Raw genomic sequence first — 27,584 nt, 5'->3', positions numbered from 1 at the left:
CTTGTAAACAGCCCCAGGAAACCCAGGAACCGGAAACAAAATCTCTTGCCCCCGAAAGTCTGCCTCCTAAGGGGCAGAGAGGGGGTAGGAGAAACAAAAGACCCAAACAGACTCAGTTTGAGGAGGAGGTACAGATCTTCCAATTTGAGGGAGAGGGATCCTCAGAGGATCCTGGGAAAAGGGTCTTCTCCTTCAGAGAGGGGGGAACTCCTCCCAAAGAAAAATGGGTCCCTAGGGATGCAAATCCAGACTGGGGAGATGTGGAGACTGAGCTACCGCCGCCCACCATCTCATCCCAGAACCAACAGCAAGAAAATCCCCTGGTTCAAACCCATCCTGGTGACTGCCTCCAAAAAGGGGGGGGGCGGCCCGGAACCGGAGCCAGGGGAACCCACAATGGCTCTGATCTCCAGTTGCCAAATTTTTCTTTCAGATTCCCAAGGCTCTCCACAGAATTCCGCCCAAATCTCTTCGCTAGCGATGTCCAAAACCAGAAAGTTAGCCCACCAGTTGTCCAAAAATGTGCATTATCTGTGCCCCCTTGAGGAGAAGGAGGGAAGATACTATGCCCCGGTACAAGTACAGGGGCAGGGTACAATTTTGGCACTGGTGGACACTGGATCTCAAGCCACCCTTCTGTCCAGAAGGGCCTTTGATGAACTGAATGCAGGAAGGGGAGAGAATTACCAAATTCCTCTCACCTCTCTTCCTGGACAACTGCAGAACTTTGACGGGAAGGAAATTCCCGTTGAGGGGACTGCAGACTTGGACATTAAGATCGGGCGACACAAGTTGAAACACCCGGTCATTGTTGTGACTCCAGAGGGCACCCCTTGTTTACTAGGGAATGACCTCCTGAGGAGGTTGTCACCCTTAATAGATTGCGTAAACAAGGTCCTCTGGACCCAGACTAGCCGACCAATAAAATTAAAACAGAGTGTCAACCATGTTAGTTTAAACGGCACCTGCCACATGGTTGAACAAAAATCTGACCAAGTAGAATTTCACTTCCAGAATAGCCAAATTCCAGACGTGACAGTAATAGCAGTAGGACAACAGACTGGTGATGGAGGGTCCTCCCTATTTCTGAAAATCAACCTTCCTTCCAGTCTAAAGTGGTACTCCACGCTGGAAGGAAACACCCTGAAATTCTTTACTCATCCACAATCAGAAACTCCCACTCCTATAGTCCAGAAAGATGTGAAATCAGCTCAGAGCCTTTCTGATATTCAGCAAATTGGAGAGCAGTTGTTCATCCCTGTCCAGTTAAATGATGGGAAGGACTCTGTTCTCGCTCGAGTGTGTGTGAACAACGGTAAGAGCTTCATCAGCGAAGCCATGTTCCGCCAACTCCCAAAAGATCCAGCCATTCCCACATTCAAACTGATAGACAAATGGGAAATGGACCTGGAAGCACCTAATTCCAAACAGCTCCTGCCAAGCAGGTGTATGCTCAAAATCTCCATTGGCAACAAGAGCATAGTCCACAATTGTTGGGTCGTGCGAGACGTCCCTGCCGCCTTTTACTTAGGCAGTGACATTCTCAATCGCTTTGCCATTCGTTTGGACCTAATAAACTTCAAAGCTTGGTCCCGATTAGCGGATAATCCCATGGGCTTTGATGATCCAGAAAAAGCATTTAGGTCAGCTCAATTGCTACCTTATGCAGTTGAAATTCAGATTAAAGAGGAAGCCACCATCCCAGAAAGGACCCGACAATTCTCCCTGGAAGTGAAAGTTAAAAGAGGACAACATTTGAAAAACCCTGATGCTTACATACATCTAAACGCTTCTCTCCAACAGCAAGGGTTGGGGGTAAACCCAACTCCATTAGTCAACATAGAACATGACACCATTCCAATAGAGGTGGATAACAGCGACTTAAAGAGTATTACTCTAGCCGCAGGCACCATTATTGGAATGGCGGTTGATGACCGACATTTTTCCATAGATTTAGGTAATGAACTGTTAGGGCCAATCCCCAAGGACTGCTTTGACAGTGACAGTGATGACAATACAACACCAGACAGGATTTTTACCCGGCATGGGGGGAACTTCCTGGTGTACACTTCTTGCCCTTATGGTAAGGAAGATGTGACTTGTGACTTCAGGAGGGATGAGGTGATTTTCCAGGTCCATGAGGGCTGCCTTTCCCACCTGAAGCCTCCAGTCCAAATGAGCACTCTGACCAGGGACTTCTCCACCCAGCTGGAGGAGGCCGCTGAGATAGCCAAACCAGAAGTCTTTCCAGGGTTCAGGCAGATGGTGGAAGAGAGAGTCAACCTAGCTGATGCCTGTGTGACTCTGGAACAAAAGCAAAAGTTGAAACAAGTTTTCTTGGATTTCCAAGATCTCTTTGCGGTAGACTCATATGACTGTGGTCGCACTGACATCCACACAACAACAATCCCCACGGACCCTGGCATGACTCCTGTGTTTGTGAAGCAATATCGCTTGCCTCTCGCATCAATGGAGTCCCTTACTGAAATAATTAAGAACCTTGAGTCCCGGGGAATAATCCGTCCAGTCCACAGCACCTTCAATAATCCGGTGCTGGGAATATTGAAGCCAAACGGCCAGTGGAGACTCTGCGCTGACCTTAGGGAGCTCAACAAACGGGTCCATACTTCCCGATGGCCTCTGCCCTACATTGACCAAGGGCTGGCCCAGATCCAGGGGTCACAGGTATTCACTGCAATAGACCTGACCAATGGATACTGGACCGTGCCTGTCAGCAGGGAGGACCAATACAAACTGGCTTTTACCTTTGGGGGCCAGCAGTACACATGGACCCGGACTCCCTTCGGATACCTTAACTCCGGTAATGAGTTCAACATTTTCCTACATAAGGCCATGCCCGACCTGGGTGCGAGGGGTAACCTGGCTTATGTAGATGATGTCCTCATCAAAAGTTCATCTGTGGAGGAACACATAGCGGAGATCCGTTATGTTCTGACCCAGTTGAGGGCCGCCGGAGCAAAACTTTCCTTTCAGAAAGCACAGTGGTGTAGAACCCGTGTTAATTTCTTGGGGCATGAGATTACTCCTCAGGGTCTCTGTCCCCAGGAAAAAAAAGTGGAAGCACTTCAGAAACTGAAAGACCCCACAACTCTGCGGGAACTAAGGAGCCTCCTTGGACTGACTAATTACAGCAGAAAGTTCATTGAGGGCTACGCAGAGATCACCAGACCCCTGATTCATCTCCTGAAGGGGGGGGCAAGTGGGAATGGGGTCCAGAACAAGCCGAGGCGGTAAAACAACTCAAGAGAAGCATCTCACAAGCGCCTTGCCTAGCTTACCCTGTCAGAAACAAGGAGTTCTTCCTGGAGACGGGGTTCTCTAATACGTGCTTGACGGCAGTATTATACCAAAAGCATGACAAGGTCAATAAAGTAATCTCCTATGCGAGCAAAACTTTATCCTCTGTGGAGGAAAAATTCAATGATTGTGAGAAGGCAACGGTGTGGGCATTGAAGAATTACCGCCCGTTTATCCAGGGGGAACACATCATAGTGGAGACTCCACACCAGCCTCTGCAATATCTCCAAAGTGACAGAATCCGGGCCGGAAATGTGAGTAATTCCCGAATTACTTCCTGGATTCTGTCAATGCAAGGCTTTCCTGTGGAGGTCACATATGGCCAAAACAAGAAGAGTCCCCTCGCGCAAGGTCTGGCTGACTTGCATGATTCTGCCAGAAAAAACTGTCTCGAGGACGAAAGTCTAAAAATCAAGGACAACACGGAGGCATACCTTAATTCCCCACACAAAGTCTTTGAAGAAGACAAGTGTGAGGGAATGCCCACTGTCTATGTGGAGGGATGCTCTTACCATGTTGACAACAACGGGGAGAAAGAACTGGTGGCTGGCGTAGGGAATGCATGGGTGAAGGAGTTCCCAGAACCCTCCGCTGGATACAAAATTGGTCCCCGAAGTAGTCAGGTGGCAGAATTGATGGCGGTGCATCAGGCCATCCTCACTGCTGTCCAGCATCAACTCCGCAAACTGGTCATAATCACAGATTCGGATTATGTACGGAACGGGTTCGTGGAGCACCTGGTTAATTGGAAAACCAGAGGCATGTTATGTGCTAATAACAAACCCTTGAAACATGGGAAGTTGATCCGAAACATTGATGATCTGGTCACCTCGAATGAGATGACCATCTATTGGAAAAAGATCAAGGGTCATTCCAAAGTAGAGGGACCAGACAAAACTGGAAATGACTTAGATGATCAGCTGGCCAAAACCGGAGCCATCCAAGGGGATCTAATTGAGATTGAGTCCCTGTTGGGGGAAATCCAGGTCACTGCTATCACTAGGTCCCAGACAAATGCTCACAACGACCTTTCAATTGCACAATGGAGTAAGGAGACCCCTGATGCTGATTTGATTACCGCTCAGAAGGGGGATCCAATAATTGGTAAATTTTACCAACACATTGAGGACCCTGAGAACTTTCCCCTGACGGATACCGATTACATTGGGAAAGAGGACCTAAGAGTGTTGATGAAATGTCCAAAAATGTTCCGAATCCAAGACGGTTTGCTGGTAAGGAAATCCAAAGCTGGCCACGATCAGTGGGTGGTTCCTACCTCATTCCGAAGCCTGATGTTAAGTCACGCCCATGATGCGGCCACCGCCGGTCATAGGGGGTTTCACACAACATTGGAAATCTTAAGAGAGGTTGCATACTGGCCACACATGGGGCAGGACCTCGACCAATACTTGAAGGGGTGTCTTGTGTGTGCACAATTTCAGCCATCATCCCTCACGCACCGTGCACCCCTCCAAAAGAGGGGGATGACACTGCCATGGTCAGATTTACAAATCGACTTTGTAGGCCCCGTGATTCGCTCTGCTAGGGGGAATAAGTACATGTTGACTGTGACATGCTTGTTTACCAAGTGGGTGGAATGTCTCCCAGCCCCAAATTGCAAGGCAGAAACTGCAGCTGCCCTGATGATTAACCACATCTTTTCCCGATTTGGTCTACCTCAAAGGATTGAGTCAGACAGGGGTAGCCACTTCACCAGTGAAGTGATGACAAAGATGTGGGAGATACTGGGGGTCAAAAGGAAGTTGCATATTGCTTACAGGCCAGCTTCTTCTGGGGCAGTAGAGAGATATAACCGAATCATTGTGAGCATATTAAAGAAGTTTGTGGCAGATTCTGGGCCAAGTTGGGATATCCGATTACCTCTGGTCCTAATGGCCATCAGATCTACCCCTTCATCTGCAACCAAAATGTAACCATTCGAGTTGATGACTGGACGCAAGATGGTGCTTCCTCAGCATTTGCTCTACAGGACCCAAGAGCAGACACTGATAAATGCCTCCACAACTCATGAATATGTGGAGAATTTAAGGAAACACCTTCAACATGCTTTTGCTTACGCTCAGCGGAATCTAGAAAGATCGGCTGATAGCATGAAGACCCACTATGACCTGAAGACTTCCAGGAAGGAATATCAGGTGGGGGACCGGGTCTATCTATACAACTTCCAAAGAAACCAGGCAAAACAGCGGAAATTTTTGCCTACATGGAAGGGACCCTTTGAGATTATAGACAAAATCTCCCCTGTGGCCTACAAAATCCACATCCCCAAAGGTCCTTTGGCAGCGGGGGAAGACAAGTGGGTCCACATAAACCAGTTGAAATGTTGCCATCCCAGGCACACTCTGCAACAACTGGAGGAATCCTCTGGAATCCTAGCGGGTACTGTCTCAGACTAATTCAGTTCCAACCATAAAACATACCACATCTAGTCTCTAAAATATTGTGATTTGCATGAAACTGTCTCTTAGTTATACTGTTTTTTTTTCAAAATAAGAATGTAATGTTTCGTTATGATGAAATGCATATGCTGCCCCACTATCTCAACAGTGGTGGAAAGAGGTCTATGAGTAGGTATTGCCGCTCTTCCTTTGTCGTCCTAGGAGAAAGAAAACCTGGAGACCTGCCAAGGAGGATGATCCGGAGACTGGGAGGATGACGCAAGGGGGCCCAGGGTACCGCCCAATATTCCCATCAGGACCGGCGAGGAGAACCGATCGATCCGACCGGATGGAGGAAAAGATGCTGAACTGTGCCATTTGCAGAATTGGAAGAAGATTATGCGGACAGACCAGTGCGTGGGTCAAAACCCTTGTGCACCCGACTCCCCATCGACTCAAATTCAAAGGGCAGTCACGTGGGGGGATTTGTTGGGTGTTCTGACCCACGTTTGGACTATTAGGCTACAACATTTGGTGCTGTGGGCTTAGGAAATCCAAGATGGCCGAAAAAGCCCACATGTGCGCCAGAATCTATGAAAACCGCGCAGTTGTGCACACTAAAATGGTTGCCTAACTTGCCACCCACCAGTGTGAGCAGGATGGGCCGGGGTGCCATGAGTGAAATGTGTGCCAAAGGAAATCCGCACTTTAAAATCACCTTTTGTTTCTCTGAATGCCAGCTCAAAATGCCTATTTGCAACACATCCAAAAATCTCACTGAACACCAGCGGACATCTGGCAGAATAAAGTCTTGTGGGCATACAAAATCTGGAAAGAGGATGAGCCTAAAACAATGTTCATCACAAGACTGGCTGAGCTGTGGATTTCAGCAGTTTAAGTAAATTTGGACTGAAAGACACTAAAAATCTAAATGTTTAAAAGAAATGAGTGACCTACTTTTGAGTGTCACATAGGCTGCAATTGTTTACATGTCATAGCTTTAAACTTAGAATCAGCATTCTAGCTGCATATGTAAAAAATTGTTAGTTATTTGAATGCAGAAAACTGGGGAACAGAAATGACATGTGGCTAAAAACTGGCTTAAAGAGATTCCAATTTTGCCTGGCAACTACCCCCATCAGGAGTGAAACTTGATTCACAAGTAACTTCCCAGGCCTGGCTGTTTCCTGCTGGCCACACTAAGGATATGCCATCTCTCTGATAATTGAATTAAGGGGAGCCCCCACAGAATACAGGAGCTCTGAACAATGCAACCCCCTTCACCCAGGCAGATGGTTTATTGCAGATGTCGTAAAACAGCTTCCTCTTGGCAGAAGCTGGGAGGGGCAGGGTCTCTGAGCTTGGCAGAAACTGGAAAGACTGGTTTCTGTACCATGTGACCTGAAAAGACACACCCCTGCCAGCCAGAATATGGTTTTAGAAAAAAGATGAATAACTCATAGTACGGACTTGTCATAATTATTTAAATGATGCCATAATTCTTGTGATTTTTCGGTGCACATTTTAAGACGTGTTAGGACCCGGTGGTATGTTCAGGAGGGTTTTAGCGGAAAAGAGGATATTACTCAAAATGTGTGCATGTGAAAAATCTGACACTTCATCAACTAATGTCCATACTCCTTGCGCACATATGTGTAAATTTGGGTTAATGTCCGAAATTGCAAAATCAGTTAAAAAGTGCAAATGTTGCCATTTCTGAAAGCCCCCAGGAAGAGCAGATTTGGACAGGGTAGACCTCCTGTGATATGTGATGGGTGCATGTAATTTTAAACCACTGTGTAGCTATGAAATATGTCTTTTTGGTCAAAATATAGATTGTGTGCAATTTGACAGGGGAGGATCCTCTGACCCATAAAACCTACAGCATCACTCTGACTCACAGTTCCTTCCCCAATCATGGGAGATGGGAGAATTGGGCCAATGGGCAGTTGAGAGAGGGGCTGGCTAGTGATGCTGCACACACACCCATTTTAAAAACAGATAAAAGCAGACAGACAGGACAGATAGGGACATTCATTTCCATCTGCTGCGGGACGCTCTGCCGGAAAATCCATACTTTACCTCCATCAATCTCTAGAGAAAGCTGTGCAGAAAGATCCAGACTTCAAATCCATCAATCTCCAGAATCCAGAGAGAGAGAGAGCTGACCCAGATCACTGTGAAGTGCAGAGACCAGACCAGAGTCCAGTCTAAAACCTGACCAGATTCGTGGCGAGGCCCATCTAATTCAAGAATATAGTGTGAGTACCTAGCAAAACTGTGCAGAACCAATCTCTTAGTTTAAATAATCTAATCCAAGCTATTTTAATCTAAGTAGAACTGCCTCCTAACTGTCACCTGTCATTTTCTAGTTGCTAGCTGTCACTTGTCTTTTTGAACTTTAAAATTTCAAATCTGAAAAACGACCTTTATTTAATCGCTCATATCTCCGTGGCCGTTTGTCCTAGAGACTTGCAGTAACTTCCATCTGGAAGCTGAGATCCTAGGCTGTCCTAGGACCCCAAAATGATAGTGCTAGTCCTTGTAGTCCCTCTGTAATCGCGAAAAACGCACGCGCGAATTTTACCGCGATTTGCAAATTTTTCCACGTGTGAAAACCGAAGATTCTTTGCTTTCCTTGCTAAAAATTTGTTTGCAACCTGCCAATCATTCCTAGAATATTGCTAGAGTGAGCCTGGACTAATATTAACTAGATACCACTCACCCTGAACCTCTAGAGGGAATTAAAAGCATTTTAGCATATTTTTCACTTCATTGCCAGCACATGTAAAAGCATTTTGGGCCTGTATTTAAAACTCCGATCTGTAATCTCAGCTTGCTGGGGTGAACTGAATTACATTTGATTGCATTTCTGAGAACTGTGTGCTTTCCTTCCATTTCCTTGCATTGCATAAAAGGGGGGAGGGGATTGCCAGAGAAAAGTGATTACATTGTTTTGTTGAAATCATATTGAGTATTTTCTGTACTGCATTTTCATTCAACATTACATCCATCTGAACTTATATAAAGTATTCTCTACCACCTTTTTCTTCTGTTCCTATTCACAAGTGTGCTAGTGCCAGACTATCCATTATTGATTACTGATCAGATTAAGTGTGATATCCAATTATTAATTTATTATAAAGTGTGATATATATATATATATTGTTTAAATTATCAAATAAACCTTTTAAACTTGCAAAACAGAACTACTTCTTGGCTCAGTGGGGTCAGGAGGATTCCAAGAGAGGGGTGTTATATAGGGGTAGTCATCCAGAACGCATGAACTGGACATAAAGATATATCAATAAGGGTTTCCATTCAGTATCCCAGACTAGGCATTGACTTAGCTTTAGTGTTGAATTGAATTCTCTTACAGGGGAGTCAGCTGGGGAGCAGTGGGTCAGGTGGGGAGTGGTGGTAAAGAGAGCAGAAGGGGAGCAGTTGGCCACTGGGAGATTGATGTGCAAGAAAGCAGAGAGGGGAGTGTTAAGCAGGGGGGGGGTGTGGGCCAGAAAGCAGGGGGGAGCGGTGGGCCAGATGGGGAGCAGTGGGTCAGGTGGGGAGCTCTAGGTCAGGTGGGGAGTGGGGAGTCAGCTGGGGAGCAGTGGGTCAGATGGGGAGTGGGGAGTCAGCTGGGGAGCAGTGGGTCAGGTGGGGAGCAGTGGGTCAGGTGGGGAGTCAGCTGGGGAGCAGTGGGCCAGGTGGGGAGTGGGGAGTCAGCTGGGGAGCAGTGCGCCAGATGGGGAACTCTAGGTCAGGTGGGGAGTGGGGAGTCAGCTGGGGAGCAGTGGGTCAGGTGGGGAGTGGGGAGCCAGCTGGGGAGCTCTGGGTCAGGTGGGGAGTGGTGGTAAAGAGAGCAGAAGGGGAGCAGTTGGCCACTGGGAGATTGATGTGCAAGAAAGCAGAGAGGGGAGTGTTAAGCAGGGGGGGGCGGTGGGCCAGAAAGCAGGGGGGAGCGGTGGGCCAGATTGGGAGCAGTGGGTCAGGTGGGGAGCTCTAGGTCAGGTGGGGAGTGGGGAGTCAGCTGGGGAGCAGTGGGTCAGGTGGGGAGTGGGGAGTCAGCTGGGGAGAAGTGGGTCAGGTGGGGAGCTCTAGGTCAGGTGGGGAGTGGGGAGTCAGCTGGGGAGCAGTGGGTCAGGTGGGGAGTGGGGAGTAAGCTGGGGAGCTCTGGGTCAGGTAGGGAGTGGGGAGTCAGCTGGGGAGCAGTGGGTCAGGTGGGGAGTGGGGAGTCAGCTGGGGAGCAGTGGGTTAGGTGGGGAGCTCTAGGTCAGGTGGGGAGTGGGAAGTCAGCTGGGGAGCAGTGGGCCAGGTGGGGAGTGGGGAGTCAGCTGGGGAGCAGTGTGCCAGCTGGGGAGCAGTGGGTCAGGTGGGGAGTGGGGAGTCAGCTGGGGAGCAGTGCGCCAGATGGGGAACTCTAGGTCAGGTGGGGAGTGGGGAGTCCGCTGGGGAGCAGTGGGTCAGGTGGGGAGTGGGGAGTCAGCTGGGGAGCTATGGGTCAGGTGGGGAGTGGGGAGTCAGCTGGGGAGCAGTGGGTCAAGTGGGGAGTCAGGTGAGGAGTCAGCTGGGGAGCTCTGGGTCAGGTGGGGAGTGGGGAGCAGTGGGTCAGGTGGGGAGCCAGATGGGGAGCTCTAGGTCAGGTGGGGAGTGGGGAGTCAGCTGGGGAGCAGTGGGTCAGGTGGGGAGCAGTGGGTCAGGTGGGGAGTGGGGAGTCAGCTGGGGAGCAGTGCGCCAGATGGGGAACTCTAGGTCAGGTGGGGAGTGGGGAGTCCGCTGGGGAGCAGTGGGTCAGGTGGGGAGTGGGGAGTCAGCTGGGGAGCAGTGGGTCAAGTGGGGAGTCAGGTGAGGAGTCAGCTGGGGAGCTCTGGGTCAGGTGGGGAGTGGGGAGCAGTGGGTCAGGTGGGGAGTGGGGAGCCAGATGGGGAGCTCTAGGTCAGGTGGGGAGTGGGGAGTCAGCTGGGGAGCAGTGGGTCAGGTGGGAAGCACTAGGCCAGGTGGGGAGTGGTGAGTCAGCTGGGAAGCAGTGGGTCAGGTGGGGAGCTGTAGTCCAGGTGGGGAGTCAGCTGGGGAGCAGTGGGTCAGGTGGGGAGTCAGCTGGGGAGCAGTGCGCCAGATGGGGAACTCTAGGTCAGGTGGGGAGTGGGGAGTCCGCTGGGGAGCAGTGGGTCAGGTGGGGAGTGGGGAGTCAGCTGGGGAGCAGTGGGTCAAGTGGGGAGTCAGGTGAGGAGTCAGCTGGGGAGCTCTGGGTCAGGTGGGGAGTGGGGAGCAGTGGGTCAGGTGGGGAGTGGGGAGCCAGATGGGGAGCTCTAGGTCAGGTGGGGAGTGGGGAGTCAGCTGGGGAGCAGTGGGTCAGGTGGGAAGCACTAGGCCAGGTGGGGAGTGGTGAGTCAGCTGGGAAGCAGTGGGTCAGGTGGGGAGCTGTAGTCCAGGTGGGGAGTCAGCTGGGGAGCAGTGGGTCAGGTGGGGAGTCAGCTGGGGAGCTCTGGGTCAGGTGGGGAGTGGGGAGTCAGCTGGGGAGTGGTGGTAAAGAGAGCAGAAGGGGAGCAGTTAGCCATTGGGAGATTGATTTGTAAGAAAGCAGAGAGAGGAGTGTTAAGCAGGGGGGGCGGTGGGCCAGAAAGCAGGGGGGAGCGGTGGTCTGGAAAATGGGTGTAAACTGCATATTGGAAGCATAGGATGTGAGATGCAGAAGGAGCTGCAATGAGGGACTGCAGATTGCAGGAGGAATTACACAGCGTAAGGTGTGAGTTGGGAGCACAGTTGGAAGTGTGGCAGAGACTGGTGCCTGCGGGTTGTGCCTTGGCAGTGTGACACAGCAAGTGAGTATGCACATGACTAGCAGAGTGAGAGGTTTGGGGAATTGTTTAGTCGTAGTGGTGTCAGTAAGTGGGGTGTGGGCATCCTTGGGGCAATAGGGCGAACATAGAGGAGGAAAATGTGCACCATTATAACTGATAACAACCAATAAAGTTAATAATATAGGAACATATATTTAAGCAAAAAGTAGAGCAAAGTGCCAACTGTTCTCTCAAGCCAGTGACATCTGGGACTTTTCTACTAAGCTGCTAGGTGCTGTGTGCATTGCTATGACATCACCACATGTGGAAATTGGGGGGGTCCCCATACTTCCTTTCCACCCGGGCCCACAAATCCTAGGCCATGATTCACACAGTGAACATTTAACTGAACACACTGAAACAACAACACAAACATGGAGGAGTGCTTGCGCCAAACTCCCGAAATGTACCATACAAACTTCGGCCATTCTCTTCAGCATATCAGCTACACCCGGCTGAAATCGGTTCCGATCAAACAGAGCAACATCGTTTGTTTAAATCCTGAGCCTTTCCCCCCACTTCTGCTCTTAACTTGACAGATCAGTTGAACCTCTTGCTGACACCTCAACACCCCCTCCCCTCCCATGACTCCCAGAAGTACTGCTTGCAGTATTAGGGAAGACCACGTAGTGCCCATTTCTTTTGTCCACTTCCAGACTCGTTTTGATGATGGAAATGGACTGTGCACATTATCAAATCATATGCAACAACCTTCTCATGTGTGTACCCTTTTCTGAAACACATTGATAAGTGGCTGAGGTGGAGGGACTCAGCGGTGCCCACTATTCCCGCCTAGCGTGACCTTCCTGCAGAGAAGGGATCTGATATTGGTTATTTATAATGTGCTTAATAGCCAGAGGTTTCTAAGCGCGGACCCAGGGAACGAACATGTGTTGCTTGGTGTAGTCTTGCTTCCAAGGAGAGCTTGTTGCCCCTAACCTATCCCCCCGAGACTAATGATTCGAAAATTATTTTTACATTTATGGGGACTTTAAAAATGTAGCGATTTTTACGTCCACCTTCTGGGCAGAGGGAAACAAATTGAAGATCTTATATTAAGTATTCAACCTCATATTTAAGTGCTATTTTAATGCATGTTGTATTTCCCAGGAATACCACATGCGATAAATATCTTGAAATCCATAATCTGACAGGTACAAAAAACAGGCAGTACTTTAGATATATGAAACATTACCAGCTTTTTTTGGATATCTGATAGGGGCGAGTTTAGTCGCCCAGCCAATGAGGACGATTGGAACGGGGGCTTTACTTCATGGTAAAGCCCCCACTCCGAGCCCTCTCGGAGCTGATGGGTGCCATCTTCCCACGCCATATAATCAGGTAAGTGTTCCCCTGCGCCCCCTCTTTATCCCCCCTCCTACCTCAGCCCCAGTTACCTAGCGCTGCTGTCCTTTGCTGGCGCTGGGAACAGTAGGGTTCCCAGCGAGTCCCTGATACGCTACTAGCCACCATGGAAAGGGAGAATAGACTATGGGCCTCATTACACGGATGGCGGTAGGGATTTAACCTTACCGGTAATGTATTACCGGTAACGTTAAATCCCCATGTGGATCACGACCCGGCACACCGCTATTACCGGCACCGCTAATTACGGTGCCACTAATAGCGGGCAGGCCGCGTGCGCGCGACCCTCCATCCCGTTAATTACGCTATGCCGCTATTAGCACAGCATCACAAGGCCAGTGCACATGCTAATAGCGGCATGGTAAATCCCCCCAAACCCCTTACCGCCATGGTGCTAATGCCGGCATCGCAGACCACCCGTTTAGGGAAATGAGCAGTGTTCCCACCTGCCACAGGTGGACCAAATCAGCACAGGTGGAGGCAATGGAGACTGTGGCAGCTCAAAAGGAGCACACCACACCCTTCCCACACCCCTTCCCACACCAAGATGGTTCCAATACTGGCAGCATTACATGGCCTGGAGGACCTCATTGCAGCACAGCTGCTACAACAACAGGCAGCACAAAGGAGACGCAGGAGGAGGAGGAGGGCAAGACAGGCACAGCAAGCACCACAACGGCACCTAATCATACCACAGAGGCACCCACCAAGCCCCAGAATCAGAGCCAGTCCATTTAACCTAACCCCTGAGCAGATACACACCCTGTACCATCTGGACCGAGACACCATCACCAGCATCGTGGACATGATCCACAACAACATTGTGAGCCTCATAGACATCAGAACTGCCATCCCCCCGCTACTGAAGGTGGTGAGTGTGCTCCACTTCCTGGCCACAGGCACCTATCAGCATACAGTGGGACAGATGCATGGCATCTCACAACCAGTATTCTCACGCACGCTGAACCAGGTACTCGATGCACTCCTGAAGCATGCACCTAAACACATATACATGCCACAGACTGCCAAGGAGATTGCAAACACAAAAGTTGGCTTCTATTCACTGGCAGGCATTCCAAGTTGCATCCGGGCCATCGACTGTGCCCATGTGGAATTGGTGGTCCCACATCACAATGAAGTAGTGTACCGAAACAGGAAGCAATTCCACTCTATCAATGTCCAAATGGTATGTAACGCCAACAAGATAATAACACATTGCTGTGCCAGATTTCCAGGATCAACACATGATTCCATGGTTCTGCGGAACTCAACTATCCCACGCATACATGGAGCGACACACCGGACAACATTCGTGGCTAGTTGGTGAGTAGCAGGGCAAGCACATGGCAACGTGATTTGGGGGGGGATACATACACCAACTGGATGTGAATGGGGGGGAGAGATACATACTCCAACTGGGTGTGAATGGGGGGGAGATACATACTCCAACTGGGTGTGAATGGGAGGGGGAGATACATACTCCAACTGGGTGTGAATGGGGGGGGGGAATACTCCAACTGGGTGTGAATGGGGGGGAGTGATACATAATCCAACTGGGTGTGAATGGGGGGGAGATACATACTCCAACTGGGTGTGAATGGGGGGGAGAGATACATACTCCAACTGGGTGTGAATGGGGGGGAGAGATACATACTCCAACTGGGTGTTGACTGGCGTCCGTAGGGAAAATGGACATACAGATGTACGCCAATGTCCTTCAGGGAAGGCCACGATGTACTTGAGAAGAACCCACATGCAATTCGAAGGTGCACAACATTGAGAACAATGCAGGTTGCAAAATATTACACATCCATCCACATTGCACATCATGCCACACCACATATTACACAAATCAGCAACATGGCGTCAAGACAGTAATACAGAATCAGTTGCGCACTACATCAATCCAGCAATGCGCCCTTGAATGTATGCAAAGGGATCACCCCTAGACATAGCACTGAACCACACACCTATGGCACCACTGATGTGATGCTTCACAGCATGGCAACATCGGTGTCAGGATGTCAGTACACTAGCAGTGTGGTAACAAATTTGGCTGTGCCAGGGACACCTAAGACCTGGCCTCACCCAGGACATGTCAATTACTGTTGGAGGCATTAATGTGGCATTTCTACTTGCAGGGTCGACCTCCCCCTTGCACGTTGCTGTCACACAGACCATCTGCATGTATGATGTCAATTTAGTACTTGAATCACAATGCAATGACAATTTGTGTGATGTGAACAGGCCGATCTTGAGGTGAACAGTAACAGGACCCCGTTCATCCCCCATACAGGTGATGCGGGCTATCCCCTGAAGACCTGGCTCCTCACACCTGTACGGAACCCACAGAACAGGCACGAGGAGGAATACAATCGTGCACATACCCGTACCCGCATCGTGATCAAGCAGACTTTTGGACTTTTGAAGTCACGTTTTAGGTGCATTAGCAGGCCTGGTGGTGCTCTCCTGTATGGACATGAGAAGGTGTGCAAGATCACCATGGCATGTGTCATGCTGCACAATATGTGTATCAGACGGTATGTGCCACTGCCCCCTGACGTTGAAATAGAAGCACCTGATGAGGATGATGATGGTGATGAGGACGGAGGTGAAGGGGATGCAGGTGTTGCAAGAGGGGATGGCCAGGAGGGACGTGCTGTGAGACAGCATCTGATCAACCAAATATTCTGAGGAACATGTTTTCGTACTGTCACATGGATATGGGGGGTAATGCACTGGTGTATGTTTTGAAGCACGCAATGGACCTTGTCGCAATAAAGTACACACACACAATGATGATGTCCAAGCCTGTGTTTTGATCAGAAACCAGTGTATTGAGTGACATAAAGGTGTAGAAGTGCAAGCCCCAAAACATCTCCCCACCCTTCCCACCCCCCCACAACAGACCCATAACACCCTTCCCACCACCCCCCCACAACAGACCCATAACAGCCTTCCCACCACCCCCCACAACAGACCATAACACCCTTCCCACCACCCCCCACAACAGACCCATAACACCCTTCCCACCAACCCCCACAACAGACCGATAACACCCTTCCCACCAACCCCCACAACAGACCCATAACACCCTTCCCACCACCCCCCACAACAGACCCATAACACCCTTCCCACCACCCCCCACAACAGACCCATAACACCCTTCCCACCACCCCCCACAACAGACCCATAACACCCTTCCCATCACCCCCCACAACAGACCCATAACACCCTTCCCACCACCCCACACAACAGACCCATAACACCCTTCCCACCACCCCCCACAACAGCCCCTCATGTGTCTGCCATGTTTTCCCTGGCCAATGCACACAGAGGAATCTCCATCAACCCCCTATTTTCCATTGTCCTTGAAAGGATTTTGAGGGTTGCCAGACGTGCGCCTGGTGGTGCGCGATGAGCGCCGGAGGGGGCTTGTTTGTCTCGACCCGGAAGATGAGGACGGGGCAGACTGGCCTTGTTGGGAAAAGTGGCGGTCCATAGTGTCAGCCATGCGGAGAAGGACCTCTCTGAGCCTCGCTAACTCATTGCATAGCCCGTCGGTGTTGGTGTCCATCCGCTCAGTGCAGTGCCTCGCCGCCTCGACAATGTTCTCTCTGAGATTGGCAGCCTCCTCAACATGCTGGCCAACCAGCACAGTCAGCTCGTTTTGGCGCTGCAGGATGGTGGTGAGTTGGGGGGCAGTGCTGGGTGACCGTGCACTGGATGCTGTGCCCTCCGATGCATCCACTGCAGCAGGTGATGGTAACATGGGGGACATGATTGCAGGGTTGGTGTCCTCAACAGTCCCATCAGACCCAGGGGTCTGGAATGGCACAGGCTCTGGAGTTCCAGGGGGGCTTGGGGTGTGCATCTCCATGTGCTGGCCTAGGGTGTCCTCCGGATCGGATAGGGGGGCAGTGGCGGCTGCCTGACCAGCAGAGCTAGCCGCAGCTGATGGTGGTCCCTCAGTGACTGGCATTGGTGCCAGTGGGTTCACCTCCGGTGGTGGGGCCGCAGTTGGTGGTGCAGCTACTACTGCCCTGGCAGTGGCACCATGACGATGTTTCCTACCCGTCAGGTGTGCCCTTCCCCCCTTGCCCCTGGATGTTGTTGGGGTATCCTCCGGCTCCTGTGCCCTTGCCCTCTTGCATGAAGCTGGTGCCTTTGATGCATCAGCCGCATCCTCCCCATCTGTATGTGAGCCTGTCAGGGACGAGAAGGGGGATATCATTGGTTGCGATTCAATTTACTTAATGAAGATTACATGAATGATGCAGTTGTGGCCATTGGGACTCAGTGGTTGTGGATGCAGGTGATGTGCCAGTTCAGTGCCTCATCCATGCATGGGTGTGTTTGGGACTTGTCTCTGGTGATGTGTGCTTGTGTGTGTGTTTGGGTCTGACACTGACATGGTGATGGATGGGTGCATGTGTGGATGTGTGTCCATGCATGAGTGGGGTCTGTGCTCACATATGGGGGTGACTGTACATTCACACCGCATCCTGTCATTTGTACACTCACCTCCATCTGAAGTGGTAGCCACGCCGATCTCCATGCTGCCCACTCGCTCAATGGATTCAACGGCAATCATGTTTGCACATGTCTCCTCCCATTCCTTCATCCGGATTGGTGAGCCATCTCCACCGGCACTGGCAATGCGGTGGTTCTCAGCCAGGATGCCCCTCACCCGCAGCCTGAGGTCGTCCCACCTCTTCTTGCATTTGCGCACAGTGCGCGTGCTGGTGCCCACAGCACTGACTTTGAGAGCTACCTCCTCCCAGGTGGCTTTTTTCTTCAGCAAGGTTGGCCGGCGCATGTCATTTGCAAAGACTACCTCCGCATGCTCTGCAAGGGTCTGTGTTAACATGACCAATTCCTCATTGGTATATTTTTCCTTGCGCTGCCTGTCACTGGTTTTCTTCAAAGCCTTGGGCATGATGCAGGTGTCCCAGATGAATTTGCACAGCTCCCAACTCAAAACAGGTCCAGGGTGCAGAGGAAGGCAATGGATTGTGTTTTTAAAGATGGCCGCCGTGCTCTTTCCCGTTCCTGTGCGATGACGCTATTTCCGGTTCCGCAATTTAACAGTCACCGCTAATAGCGGTGACCGCTAATGGCACGAGGGCGGAGGTGCTATCTGCACTTTCGCGGAAGGCGGTAAATGACTTTTTGGGGACTTTAGCGGCATGGCGGTAGGGTCATTAACGGCATGGCGCTATGCTCGTGTCCGCGTACTCGTAATGGTACGCCATTAGCGCCCTCTTGCGAGGGCGGACACGTTAATAGCGCCATGCCGCTAATTTGCGGTTTTTAGCGCACAACGTGTAATGAGGCCCTATGTGTAGTTTCCTTTTCCCCGATCCATTGCGGCCACCTTATTTTGTAGTTTGGAAAATGTATATTTATTGAGATTTTACATAGTTTCTAACATATATCAACCCTTCCCTTCCCTCCCACCTCACCTCTCCCTCGCCTGCAATTACCATCTGAGGACATAACATTGTCAGAACACCCCTAACCAAATCGCCCCTTACAGGGTAGAACTACAATATGCCCAAAATTGTCAGCACCATTGAATTTTAAAGTCCCTTTGTAAAAATGATAGTAAAAAACCCCAGTCCGTTTTAAGCCTCTCAGAATCATCCTGTAAATTGTACGTCACCCATTGCATTGCGATAAAGAGTTGAGAAACGTTGAACACGTTGCTTCTCAGCCTAAAAAAACACTATTAGTACCCGGCGAGGGACAATCAGATTGTAAGATGCAATCTGATTGGCCCTCGCCAGGGTTTTACCAGACCGGGAATCCCTCTCGGCTTTATTTTCCTTTGTGCACGGTGGGGGTGGGAGAGGGTAATAGCCCCTCAGCCAATGAGGAGGCTCAGAACGGAGTAATCCCTGTTCTAAGCCACCACACAGCTGGAGGCTGCCATCGTCCCCCGCCGGGTATTCAGGTGTTTTCTACCTCCCTCCCACCCACCATACCCCATCCAAACAAACCACTCCCTGCCCTCTCAACCCCACTTATCGTCTTTTTGGTCCTTTTTCGGGAGCGAACGTGCTGGGAACACTTCTGCCCCAGCACGTGCGCTCCCGATGGCCGCCATGTAAAGGAAAAACGTACTTTTATTTTACATTTGGTTTTTCGGAACAGAAAAACAATGCTGTTAGTACCCCGGTCTTGCGGGTCGTGGTAATAATAGCAATAGGCCCCTCGCTGCGAGGGCATTACCTCACTCAGTAATGCCCCCGCGGCTCTAATTATTACCCTGACATGGGAGCATTACCGAGGCAGGTAATGCCCCTCCTGATCGGGAAATAGTGCTTAGACACCTAATAAGGTGCTTGATGTTAAGCTTCACCTAAAGGGTAAAGCCAATGGCGAGAATGTATATATGCTGAATCAGAGAAATGTCAGCTCTGCGGCCAGCAGCCCGGGGAGTGCATGGGCGGTCCTTCCTCACGTCCATATTCAGGTTATGAGGCCAATTATTTAATGGCGATGTTTAAGGCAGTGCGTCATCTTAATGTCCTCAGCTGCAGGCGGCGCATGTGGCAAGTGCCGGCTCCGCACTTACATCTTAAATACTTCTTAATAGTAGAACTGTGCAGTAAAATGCGCCATCATTTAAGAATATTTCCATTATTGGATGGCATTAATTTCAGCCCAAAGCATGCTTGGATACTAGAGGTTGCCCTTGCTGCTGGGAAATGGTTAACGACTGGCAGTGCAGTCAGACAAGAGCAAACTAATGGCACATTATCAATGTGCGCCATAAAATTCAAAGGTCGATGTGGCTCGCAGAGAATTACACGTTATCATGTTAAGTCAGCCGTGCACCCGCGCACTTAAATTTGGCAACTATGTCCTGTCTTTCAGTTGCGCTGAATTATTTGTGGGTGGACTTAATTGGAGCCACATGTTTAGGTAATATCCCACGATTCTCCTCGTCCAGCATTCCCTGCTCTGTCACTGGGAGGGCACAGCACTCCCTACTCTGTCACTGGGAGGGTGCAGCGCTACCTACTCTGTCACTGGGAGGGCGCAGCGCTCACTACTCTGTCACTGGGAGGGTGCAGCGCTCCCTACTCTGTCACTGTCACTGGGAGGGTGCAGCTTTCCCTACTCTGTCACTGGGAGGGCGCAGCGCTCCCTACTCTGTCACTGGGAGGGTGCAGCACTCCCTACTCTGTCACTGGGAGGGTGCAGCATTCCCTGCTCTGTCACTGGGAGGGCCCAGCGCTCCCTACTCTGTCACTGGGAGGGTGCAGCGCTCCCTACTCTGTCACTGGGAGGGCGCAGCACTCCCTACTCTGTCACTGGGAGGGTGCAGAGCTCCCTACTCTGTCACTGGGAGGGCGCAGCGCTCCCTACTCTGTCACTGGGAGGGTGCAGCGCTCCCTACTCTGTCACTGGGAGGGTGCAGCGCTCCCTGCTCTGTCACTGGGAGGGTGCAGCGCTCCCTACTCTGTCAGTGGGAGGGTGCAGCACTCCCTACTCTGTCACTGGGAGGGTGCAGCACTCCCTACTCTGTCACTGGGAGGGTGCAGCATTCCCTGCTCTGTCACTGGGAGGGCCCAGCGCTCCCTACTCCGTCACTGGGAGGGTGCAGCGCTCCCTGATCTGCCACTCAGGGCCATTTTAAGAAATCTTGGGGCCTGGGGCACAGACTCCTTTGGGGCCCCCCCTCTGAACCAAAGAATTTACAGGATACAAAATCCCTGGTCGCTGTGATGGTGTGGGGCTATGGTATGCCCCACCTGTAGGCGCACACACCCACACATGCAGCGCGCGCTAAGAGACACGTCGGAGACGTGTTGCTGCTCTGGTCTCCGGCGCGAACTGCCCGCCGGGACCGTCTTTATTTCAAACGCGCATGCGCGAGCCTCGTTATGGGCCGCGCATGCGTAGAACCGCGTATTACTACGCAACAGTCACTGCCCCCACATCGCAATCACAACCCACAGCTTGTTATTTTGTCCTGCAGCAATAAAAATATCCATGGGGTTCCCTACCAGTCCTCCTTAACGTCTTCAGACTAGCTGGAATCGGAATAATAAACAAGCAGCATTTGAAGGGCGACATTTTCAGCTCAGGACGAGAGTAGTTGTGTTCAAGCATAGGTACAGGACACATTTTAGAAATAGCAGGCACGAGAAAGGTATAGTTCAAGTGCAGGGTACAGATAAGTAGCCATATGAAAAAGGCACACATGCCACAGCATAGAGAGAGGACTCAGATTAGCAGTCTCATTAAAAGTAAAAGTGCCCATCCATGTAGACAGATTGCCTAGATTGTGAATATAATTTACAAGCTATGGTTTTCAAGATTTTTTTGCTTTTAGTCCGCAAAGAACAAATTACTTTGTGGTGTGCAATATATCAATGGTCACAATTATTATATACAATTCAACACTGTAGCCAGTAAAACCATGAGTGAGACTTTTTTTTGAGAGCATACCCTTAGAACTAGATGGCTCTTAGAGACCGAACGCCCGATTCTTGGCTAGGTGTAAATTGCTGAAAATGTCGGTTTATGTTTTACCAACATGTTTGGTAATTAGCACCTATTCTGATGGTCTCGGATTTCACTAAGGGAGCACACATTGCACCAGTTCAGAAACCAATGTGCCTGTTTCCAGCATTGGCTTGAAACCAACCAGGCCATCACCAGTTCCATAAACAGGTCATTTGCCTGTGGATTCTGGAGTTACTGCTCCATATTAGTGACAGTGTGAAAATGTCAGAGACACACACTACCTCCTTTGGTGGTGGACCTGTTATTGCACTTTTTCTATTGAGGAGGAGTGTGACCACTGAAAAGACTCAATGTCTCCCACCCCCCTCCCAGTCACAACCTACCTTACACATCTAACTAGACATGTGCCTTTGCACAGGGGTAAAGCGTGATTCTCAACAAAAACTAAAAATCTCACAAGTACGCCTGATCCTAATTGTGCTGGTTTAAGTAGATATTTTGCACATAATTGAAAATAACTCTGCAATGTTCCTTTAATGACCGGAATTGCAGGGATGGGTTGTTCCACAGTGCTATGGAAAACTTAAAAATAAACAGCATGCGAAAAGTGGTGTTTGGGCAGCGTTTTTGTTAAATTGTGAATGTTGTGCAATTATACAAACTGCTGCCGAAAACTTGCAATACTCCCATTAATTAAAAAAACAGGCAAAATGCAGACCATTTATGACACAGCAGTATCCTCCTCTGCTCCGACGCCCAGGACCCCGAGAATGAGGACCGTACCTGGGCATCATTAAAAAGTGCAATGAAGCGTTGTGTTTACCACACTCACTGCGCCTTGAACAGAATCGAGCCATGAGAATTTTTAACAGGTTACAGACTGGAAATGTGGACAAGTTAGGCAAAACAAAATTAAATGAGTTGCCCTGGATCACACATATTGGTTAACAGGTGAAGCTGAGATTTGAGCCGAACATGCAATTTCTGTACTTGACCAGATTGTTTTCCCAATTCTTATCATAGAGCAAGGTGCAATTATTTGTGAGTGTTTCACTTTCATGAACTAAAATAATAGCTTATTGTATTAAGAACTGATTTGGAAAGTATGCAATTCACATAATAACCCAATATGAAGTATTTTATTCAAAAGGACAATGATTCTAGCTTCATTTTCAGTATCACCAAGGCAAGTATATTAGCACCGCAATATTAATTGATGTGAGCTTTAACGGCTTCATCTGGGATTTTCAGTTGTATTTTAAAGCTTTACATGCACCAGAAAGACAGAATTGAAGACTGTTATTTAGTATGTAAAGGAGTACCTTTCAAATGGTATAATAAAGCGACTGTTTTTTGTCAAATGAGCAGACTAGAAAATATGTCTGCCAGAGCTCTGTAACATTTGGCTGGCTGCCTTCTGTCTAGAACCCATTGCACTCAAATGACCTACATAAAAAGAATGATCAAGCACTAGGCTAAACAACGCCACCCGTAAGTGAGCAGGCAAACCTTTTCACAGGAGACAGCACAGCACGATACAGTGGCATAAGATGATTTGTCCAAGATCAATGTATCTTCCGCTGGAACAGCCGGGATATGAGCCTCAACAGTTTGGTTGCATTGTCTATAATTTGACAACCCTAATCACCTGACCCTACTAACACTTTTTGTTCCTCATTGGGAAGTGGTTGCGATTTTAACAACTCTCATTTGGAGGAACAAAGCTCTAGACCTGCACCAGATGGATGCTATGTCACTTTCTAAAGCTGGCGCGAACTGGTGCAATTAGATTGCTGTGTAGCACACGTTAAGTGTTACTATCACAAATGTATATATACATGCACGTTTACCAACCTCAGACATAGAAAAGGCTGAGTCTGCCTTACTGGAACTTAGTACTGTGATTTGGCATATGAACACAAATCTCTCTAACCAGTACCTAACAAACTGAGCTATCGTCTGAGCAATCATGGCACTCAAATATATCAATATGCATTTCAACTTTTCGTTTGGCATATTATATATAACCCACAGAAGGGTGAGAATACTACAGGAGTTGTGCTATAATGACTGGACAAACTGTGTACTACAATGAACACAAAAAGCAATATCGGATTAATTGATCAACCAAATGCACTGATCAGCAACATCCTGGCTGCACGTTTGGCACCTCAGCAGTGCACCATACATGGTATGGGTTATTTTAGTTTTGTAAAAGAAATGGGCACTGACTGATTTCCATCGGGCACCCAAGTTGGGGCCCCCTGCAGGGTGGGGGCCTGGGGCACGTGCCCCTTTTGCCCTCCCATAAAAATGGCTCTGCTGCCACTGGGAGGGTGCAGCACTCCCTGCTCTGTCACTGGAAGGGTGCAACACACCCTGCTCCGTTTCTGGGAGGGTTCAACACTCCCTGCTCTGTCACTGGAAGAATGCAGCACTCTCTGCTCTGTAACTGGACGAGTGCAGAACTCCCACTCTGTCACTGGCAGCGTGCCTCACTCCCCGCTCTGTCACTGGGAGGTTGCAGCACTCGGTGCACTGTCACTGGGAGGGTTCAATGCTCCCTGCTCTGTCACTGGAAGAGTGCAGCACTCTTTGCTCTGTAACTGGACGAGTGCAGAACTCCCGCTCTGTCATTGGGAGGGTGAATCACTCTGTGCTCTGTCACTGGGAGTGTGCAGCACTCCCTGATCTGTCACTGGGAGTGTGCAGTTCTCCCTGCTCTATCACTGAGAGGGTGCAACACTCCCTGCTCTGTCACTGGGAAGGTGCAACACTCCCTGCTCTGTCACTGGGAAGGTGTTGCACTCCCTCTCTGTCACTGGGAGGGTTCAGCAGTCCTGCTATGTCACTGGAGGGTGAAGCACAATCTCTCGGTCACTGGGAGATCACATTACTACAGCTCTGTCACAGGGAACGTGCAGCACTCCCAGCTCTGTTAATGGGAGGGTGCAGCACTCCCTGATCTGTCACTGGGAGAGTGCAGCTCTTCCTGCTCTGTCACTGAGAGGGTGCAACACTCCCTGATCTGTCACTGGGAAGGTGCAGCACTTCCTCTCTGTCACTGGGAGGGTGCAGCAGTCCTGCTACGTCACTGGGAGGCTGAAACACAATATTTCTGTCACTGGGAGATTGCAGTACTCCAGCTCTGTCACTGGGAACGTGCAGCACCCCCAGCTCTGTTAATGGGAGGGTGCAGCACTCCCTGCTCTGTCACTGGGAGGGTACAGCACTCCCTGCACTGTTAATGGGAGGATGCAGCACTCCCTGATCTGTCACTGGGAGAGTGCAGCTCTCCCTGCCCTGTCACTGAGAGGGTGCAACACTCCCTGCTCTGTCACTGGGAACGTGCAGCACTCCCAGCACTGTTAATGGGAGGGTGCAGCACTCCCTACTCTGTCACTGGGAGGGGACAGCACTCACAGCTCTGTTAATGGGAGGGTGCAGCACTCCCTGCTCTGTCACTGGGAGGGTACAGCACTCCCAGCTCTGTTAATGGGAGGGTGCAGCACTCCCTGCTCTGTCACTGGCAGGGTACAGCACTCCCGCTCTATCACTGGGAGGGTCCAGAACTCCCTGCTCTGTCACTGGCAGGGTACAGCACTCCCTGCTCTGTCACTGGGAGGGTACAGCACTCCCAGCTCTGTTAATGGGAGGGTGCAGCACTCCCTGCTCTGTCACTGGCAGGGTACAGCACTCCCGCTCTATCACTGGGAGGGTGCAGCACTCCCTGCTCTGTGACTGGCAGGGTGCAGCATTCCCAGCTCGGTTAATGGGAGGGTGCAGCACTCCCTGCTCTGTCACTGGCAGGGTACAGCACTCCCGCTCTGTCACTGGGAGGGTACAGCACTCACTCTCTATCACTGGGAGGGTACAGCACTCCCACTCTATCACTGTGGGAGGGTACAGCACTCCCGCTCCATCACTGAGAGGGTACAGCACTCCCGCTTTATCACTGGCAGGGTACAGCACTCCCGCTTTGTCACTGGGAGGGTGCAGCACTCCCGCTCTGTCACTGGGAGGGTACAGCACTCCCGCTCTGTCACTGGGAGGGTACAGCACTCCCTCTTTATCACTGGGAGGGTACAGCACTCCCGCTCTGTCACTGGGAGGGTAGAGCACTCCCTGCTCTGTCAATGGGAGGGTGCAGCACTCCCTCTCGGTCACTGGGAGGGTACAGCACTCCCGCTCTGTCACTGGGAGGATACAGCACTCCCGCTCTATCACTGGGAGGGTGCAGCGCTCCCTGCTCTGTCACTGGGAGGGTGCAGCACCCCCTCTCTGTCACTGGGAGGGTACAGCATTCCCGCTCTGTCACTGGGAGGGTACAACACTCCCACTCTATCACTGGGAAGGTGCAGCGCTCCCTGCTCTGTCACTGGGAGGGTGCAGCACTCCCGCTCTGTCACTTGGAGGGTGCAGCACTCCCTGCTCTGTCACTGGGAGGGTGCAGCACTCCCGCTCTGTCACTTGGAGGGCACAGCACTCCCTGCTCTGTCACTGGGAGGGTACAGCACTCCCTGCTCTGTCACTGGGAGGGTGTAGCACCCCCGCTCTGTCACTGGGAGGGTACAGCACTCCCACTCTATCACTGGGGGGGTGCAGCGCTCCCTGCTCTGTCACTGGGAGGGTGCAGCACTCCCGCTCTGTCACTGGGAGGGTGCAGCACTCCCGCTCTGTCACTTGGAGGGTGCAGCACTCCCTCTCTGTCACTGGGAGGGTGCAGCACTCCCGCTCTGTCACTTGGAGGGTGCAGCACTCCCTCTCTGTCACTGGGAGGGTGCAGCACTCCCGCTCTGTCACTGGGAGGGTGCAGCACTCCCTCTCTGTCACTGGGAGGGTGCAGCACTCCCGCTCTGTCACTTGGAGGGCACAGCACTCCCTGCTCTGTCACTGGGAGGGTACAGCACTCCCTGCTCTGTCACTGGGAGGGTGTAGCACCCCCGCTCTGTCACTGGGAGGGTACAGCACTCCCACTCTATCACTGGGGGGGTGCAGCGCTCCCTGCTCTGTCACTGGGAGGGTGCAGCACTCCCGCTCTGTCACTGGGAGGGTGCAGCACTCCCGCTCTGTCACTTGGAGGGTGCAGCACTCCCTCTCTGTCACTGGGAGGGTGCAGCACTCCCGCTCTGTCACTGGAGGGTGCAGCACTCCCGCTCTGTCACTGGGAGGGTGCAGCACTCCCGCTCTGTCACTGGGAGGGTACAGCACTCCCACTCTATCACTGGGAGGGTGCAGCACTCCCTGCTCTGTCACTGGGAGGGTGCAGCACTCCCGCTCTGTCACTTGGAGGGTGCAGCACTCCCTCTCTGTCACTGGGAGGGTGCAGCACTCCCGCTCTGTCACTGGGAGGGTGCAGCGCTCCCTGCTCTGTCACTTGGAGGGTGCAGCACTCCCTCTCTGACACTTGGAGGGTGCAGCACTCCCGCTCTGTCACTGGGAGGGTGCAGCACTCCCTCTCTGTCACTGGGAGGGTGCAGCACTCCCGCTCTGTCACTGGGAGGGTGCAGCACTCCCGCTCTGTCACTGCGAGGGTGCAGCGCTCCCTGCTCTGTCACTGGGAGGGTGCAGCACTCCCGCTCTGTCACTGGGAGGGTGCAGCACTCCCGCTCTGTCACTGGGAGGGTGCAGCACTCCCTCTCTGTCACTGGGAGGGTGCAGCACTCCGCTCTGTCACTGGGAGGGTGCAGCACTCCCGCTCTGTCACTGGGAGGGTGCAGCACTCCCGCTCTGTCACTTGGAGGGTGCAGCACTCCCTCTCTGTCACTGGGAGGGTGCAGCACTCCCTCTCTGTCACTGGGAGGGTGCAGCACTCCCTCTCTGACACTGGGAGGGTGCAGCACTCCCGCTCTGTCGCTTGGAGGGTGCAGCACTCCCGCTCTGTCACTGGGAGGGTGCAGCACTCCGCTCTGTCACTGGGAGGGTGCAGCACTCCCTCTCTGTCACTGGGAGGGTGCAGCACTCCGCTCTGTCACTGGGAGGGTGCAGCACTCCCGCTCTGTCACTGGGAGGGTGCAGCACTCCCTCTCTGTCACTGGGAGGGTGCAGCACTCCCGCTCTGTCACTGGGAGGGTGCAGCACTCCCCACTCTGTCACTGGGAGGGTGCAGCACTCCCTCTCTGTCACTGGGAGGGTGCAGCACTCCCTCTCTGACACTGGGAGGGTGCAGCACTCCCGCTCTGTC

This window comes from Ambystoma mexicanum, chromosome 2p, assembly GCF_040938575.1.
Source record: "Ambystoma mexicanum isolate Mex_15411 chromosome 2p, UKY_AmexF1_1, whole genome shotgun sequence".
NCBI classification, from domain to species: domain Eukaryota; kingdom Metazoa; phylum Chordata; class Amphibia; order Caudata; family Ambystomatidae; genus Ambystoma; species Ambystoma mexicanum.
Note: the sequence above shows the minus strand (reverse complement) of the source record.